Raw genomic sequence first — 6000 nt, 5'->3', positions numbered from 1 at the left:
GGATCACTTCCATCCTAGTCTATTAATCAAGGATGCCCTGATTTAGGGGCAGGGAAAGTAGACTCTGCCTCTGGAAGAGTAGCTGCAAAGTTCTGGAAGAGCATATGGGACAAAAACTATTGTTGCAGCCATTTTTAGAAAATACAATCTGCTAACGTCTCCCTTCTGGCCACAATAATCAAGTCTGTCCTACATGGAAACCGCACTCGCCCAAAGCCTCATCCCAGGAGCAAGCTCCAACTCAATGTCCAGTGTCCCATCATTTAAATCTTGTTCAGGTGAGGATGAGGCAGGCTTTTGAACATTACACCTCTGAAACAACTCCTTGGGAACCCTTTCTTTTATTTGAGAAAGAGAGATGGTGCCATTGAGTAAGGGCGAGAGAGAGAGAGAGAGAGAGAGAGAGAGAGAGAGAGAGAGAGAAAGAGAAAGAGAGAGAGGTGGGGCTCACCTGAAGCAAGGCTCGTGCTCACCCAGTGCAGGGTTCTTGCTCACCCAATGAGAGACCCGAACTCACGAACCATGAGATCATGACCTGATCTAAAGTCAGATGCTTCACCGACTGAGCCACCCAGGCACCATGAGAACTCTTCCTTTTGACTGAAACAGCTGTAAGTACAGTGACACAGTATATGGGCCCCATTTAACCCAATACACAATGATGGGATAGGCATGGGATAACCATTGTAAGCATTCTGTTCAGAGACGGTGAAGGTACACAGCCCTTAAGGGTTCATAGCAATCCTGAAATCCAGCTGCACAAGTGTTGCCAATTCCACAATTAGGGTTCAGGCTTAAAGATTGGAAGTGATTCACTGTGGCTCTTGGCCTCATTCTCTGAAATAGCTTTCCTCTTCCATCAAATGTGGAAGCTGAGTAATTCCTTGTTTGAAGCTGAGTAATTCCTAAGCATGCAAATTTTACCATTCCGTTTGTACTGTCTATCCCTCTCAATTCAAACTAATATTATTCCTTTAAAAAATTTGCAGGTTTTTTTTTTTGGACTTGGTTTGTAACCCATCTCATTAGGCAAAAGCAACACTCCAAATCCCCTGAATAAACCCCTTTGCAGCTTAGATTCCCTCTAAGACAGTTGAGGGACAATGACTTTTTTCTATTTTAAAGGGGTACTGTCTTCCAAGATCTCAACAAAAGACTGTATGGTCACACCCTTGGCCTCATCTTTAGACTGTTTTCCTGATCGTGCCTTGGATTTGATCTTTGTTCCGAAGGTTTTATTTATTTATTTATTTATTTATTTATTTATTTATTTAGAGCGTGAGTGAACAGGGGAGGGGCAGAAAGAGAGAGGAAGACAGAGAATCCCAAGCAGGCTCCACGCTGTCAGCATGGAGCCTGATGCAGGGCTTGGTCTTGAGAACCATGAGATCATGATCTGCAGTCAAATGCTCTACCACTGAGCTATGCCCCCAATGAGATCATGATCTGAACTGAAATGAAGAGTCAGACGCTTAACCAACTGAGCCACCTGGGTGCCCCCGGAAGGTATTTCTTAGAAAGAATTTGTTTTTGAATGCAATCCTGGATCCTTTGTATGTATATGTTCCTTAGCTTATCTAATTTGCTTTATTTCTCTTACTCACATTTTACCATACACAGCAAATAAAGGCAGGTTGTATTCTCAGTACTCTGCTTGGGTATGCCCTGAGCTAGGTTATCCCTTCCAGAAACACATCTTCTATTCCACCTTCCCACAGCAACGCTGTTGCTAAATTTTCGGTTACTACATCACAAGGATCCCTTTTCTTTAAACTTCTTGGAACATTTTCTTCATTTTCGTTTGAGTTATTTGGCAACCTTCTCCTTAGGGCTATGGTCACGATTCTGCTTAACAGCCTCCCGAAGATCTTCAGGACTTCTTCCAACCACTCAGTCTGAAAGCCTGCATGTATTCTATGATATTGTTGGGGAGGGAAGTACCCTACTTCTGGGTACCAAAATCTGTTTTTTTTTTAATTAAAAAATGTTTCATGTTTATTTACTTTTGAGAGAGAGAGAGAAAGAGGGAGAGAGAGAGCGAGCACACAAGTGGGTTAGAGCAGAGAGAGAGAGACAGGGAGACACAGAATCTGAAGCAAGCTCCAGGCTTTGAGCTGTCAGCACAGAGCCCAACTTGGGACTCGAACCCATGAACCATGAGATCATGACCTGAGCCAAAGTCAGACGCTTAAACGAATGAGCCACCTATGCGTCCCTTAAAAAAAATGTTTTTTTTTTTAAATCAGTTTTGAATTTATCTAGGTCATCCACAGACAGCACCTGGTGAGTAGTGGATATTTGCTGTGGAACTGAATTGTCAGCTCTTTATTTTTGTTGTTTTCACATTTTCAATGATGGAGCCTGTCTTACAGTTTTTAAAAAAGATTTTTTTTAATGTTTATTTATTTTTGAGAGAGCATGAGTGGGGAAGGGGCAGAGAGAGAAGGAAACACAGAATCCGAAGCAGGCTCCAGGTTCTGAGCTGTCAGCACAGAGCCCGATGTGGGGCTCGAACCCACAGACCGCGAGATCGTGACCTGAACTGAAGTCGGATGCTCAGCCAACTGAGCCACCCAGGCGCCCCCTTGTCTTAAAGTTTTATGCATGAGAAGAGAGTAGTGGTTTTGACAATGGATCAATGGCATTTTGAAAACTTTTCTTTTCAAATTACTTAAGCACGTGGGGCTCCTGGGTGACTCAGTCAGTTAAGTGTTTGACTCTTGATTTCATCTCAGGTCATGATCTTGTGGTTCATGAGTTCAAGCCCTGTGTTGGGCTCTGTGTTGGTAGTGCAGAGCCTGCTTGGGACTCTCTTTCTTCTTCTCTCTCTCTCTCCTCCCTCCCCACTCTCTCTTTCTTTCTCTCTCTCAAAATAAATACATAGGGGCACCTGGGTGGCTCAGTTGATTGGACGTCCGACTTTAGCTCAGTTCGTGGGTTCAAGCCCCGCACTGGGTTCTGTGCTGACTGTCCGGAGCCTGGAGCCTGCTTCAGATTCTGTGTCTCCCCCCGCCCGCCCCCCTGACCCCCATCTCTGCCCCTCCCCTTCTCACACTCTGTCTCTCAAAAATGAATAAATGTTAAAAAAATACTTCAAAGTAAATAAATAAATTTAAAAAATAAAATTACTTAAGCATGCAATTTGAGACATCGTAATTTGTTTTTACTCCATAGGGGCATTCATAATAACCAAGTAATCGTGTATAAAATAAATACAAAGGTCAAAGTTATTTGATATTCAGACTGATTTTCTGACTGATATTCAGACTAATTTTGTTTGGGAGGCGGGGGTTGTTGTAAACGATAAACTTTTGAATCATTTTTATTTAAGCTTATTCTTTAAAAAAATTTTTTAATGTTTATTTATTTTTGAGAGAGAGAGACAGAGTGTGAACAGGGGAGAGGCAGAGAGAAAGGGAGACACAGAATCTGAAGCAGGCTCCAGGCTCTGAGCTGTCAGCACAGAGCCTGACACGGGGCTTGAACTCACGAACCATGAGATCATGACCTGAGCCGAAGTCAGGCACTCAAACAACTGAGCCACCCAGGTGCCCCTATTTAAGCTTATTCTTGTGAGGAAGGGAAATTTAATCCCCTTTGACCACCAAACCATTGACCGAACCATTTCTTTTTCAAATATATCACAAAGTGCAAATGATGAGTTCATGAAAATGGGAACTATTATTTCTTGCTCAGCTGTTTGCAGTAGCATTATCCCATCTGTGAGTCTGACATGGCTCTCTTGCTTTTCGAGTCGCTTTGGGTGACTGTGCACCATTTGGATATATGTGTGGATTCCCCAGTGTCCCTACATAAAAAGAGACTGCAGGTGACAGTGACTGAAATTAGGGACACAAAAGAGAGAAGAAGCATGAGCATTTGCACGGTTTTTGGGGACAGATAATGCCCCCCTGGTAAACATGCTGACACGTTCCTCCACTGGTCCCTGTGGTTGCTCACTCCCCTTGACTACAGCCTATATGTCTCTGTGGCCTGTCCCCAGTCGTGGAGACTTGCCAGAAAAAATCCACTCACAGCCCTCGAATTGAATCTCAAAGGTAGATGATAACTGAATACAATCACATAACTATTATTTTTCTGCCATGGATAAATTACTGGTGAAGATGGCTTTCTTTCATATTTTTAAGATAGTTGCTATTTGTTAAAAGAACAGCAGCACAATTTGTCTACAGAAAGGTGCACCAATCGTAAACATATGGCTCAATGTGATCTCACCAATAGAACACACGTTTGTGACTCCAGTCTGCATCCAGATCAAGAAGCGAGGTTTCCCGCATTTCCACTCACGACCTATCCAGAGAGGAACCACCATAGATTAGTTTTGCCTGTTGTTGAATGTCATAGAAATGTAACCATACGGTAAGTTCTCCTTTAAAAGCATTTAAAAGCTTTATCGAGACATAATTGACATAAGTAAGTTGCATATATTTGGAGCGTGCAACTTGCTGGGTTTTGACGTATGAATGCACTCATGAAACCATGATTAAGATAATGAGCATATCCATCATCCTCAGAGTTTCCTTATCTATTCTGTCTCCACTCCTACCTCTCTTCTCCCCAGGCCACCACTTTCTGTCACCACAGATTAGTTTGCATTTTATAGAGTTTTATATAAATACAATCTTACAGAATGTACTCTTCTTTTTTTGTCTTTCACTCCCTGTAATTAGTTTAAGACTCATCCGTGCAGTTGTGTGTATCAAAAGATTAATTCCTTTTAACTGCTGAGTAGTATTTCTTTGTATGGATATACCATAGTTCTTATCCATCCACCAGTTAGTAGGTATTTTTGGCATTTGGCTTTTTTTTTTTTTTTTGCTTAACAGCACGTTTGTGAGATTTATTCCTAGTAGGTCATTTATGGTAGAAAAGTGGAGTTATTCTGTAATGCTCCATGGGATAAAACTCTACACCAGAGAAGATGAATCTCTCTGCGTTTAGTGTGAGGTTACCATACATTCACATACTAATTCACGTACTAATTATAATAGTTATGTCATTCACGTACTAATTCAAAGCATTTATTAAGCATCTCCTTTTTTACAAGACCCCGCGCTAGACAATGGGCGTTCTGTGGAATGGTAGACTGGATTATTGTTTCTAATTGTTTTCTGCCCTCTCTGTAAGAGCATTATCCATTCCTGTTTGTAACCACCTGGCTTGCACTGTCTATGTGAGGATTACACTTTCCTGCCTCGCTGATGTCAGGGGTGGATGTTTGACTTATTTTGGTCAATGAAATGTAAGCAGAAACGTGAAACGCCATCAAGTGGTTTGGTCTTAGCTTTTTTCTCTGCCACAAAATTACTGTGTCCTCGACACGGGGCACTTCTTCAGCCTGGAGTCTGAATGAAGAAGGCACGTAAAACAGAACAAGTGTGTGCCTATGGCTGAGACGGGTAGTGAGCAAGAAATCTTATTGTAGGCGGTAGGTATGAATAAGAGCTTAGCGACTTTCTGCATGAGAAAATCAACTCAAATTACTGAATTATCGGTTGTGTTTTTATGATAATACAACATTCCAATATCTAAGTGTTAAGGTTTTTTCAATTTTAACCAGTCTCCTTATTCTTTCTTTAACAATATATTTCCTTTACTAGGGCGCCTGGGTGGCTCAGTCAGTTAAGTGGCTGACTTCAGTTCAGGTCATGGTCTCGAGGTCTACGAGTTTGAACCCCACGTCAGGCTCTGTGCTGACACCTCAGAGCCTGGAGCCTGCTTTGGATCCTGTGTCTCCCTCTCTCTCTGCCCCTCCCTTGCTTGCACTCTGTCTCTCAAAAATAATAAACATTAAAAAAATTAAAAACAAAAAACCCAATATATTTCCTTTACTCTTAAAAAAATTTTTTTTTGAATTAAGAAATAAATCGTTTCCTGAGTGCCCAGCTTCTCTCACTTAATACTTGGTCATCTGATTTCTTTTCCTGAGCACATTTCAGGTTTGAGACAGTTTTTTTTCCATACTGTTCTCTGTGGATC

The sequence above is a fragment of the Felis catus genome, chromosome B2 (genome assembly GCF_018350175.1).
Source record: "Felis catus isolate Fca126 chromosome B2, F.catus_Fca126_mat1.0, whole genome shotgun sequence".
NCBI classification, from domain to species: domain Eukaryota; kingdom Metazoa; phylum Chordata; class Mammalia; order Carnivora; family Felidae; genus Felis; species Felis catus.
The sequence above is the reverse complement of the archived record's forward strand: the minus strand, read 5'-3'. Positions refer to the sequence as shown.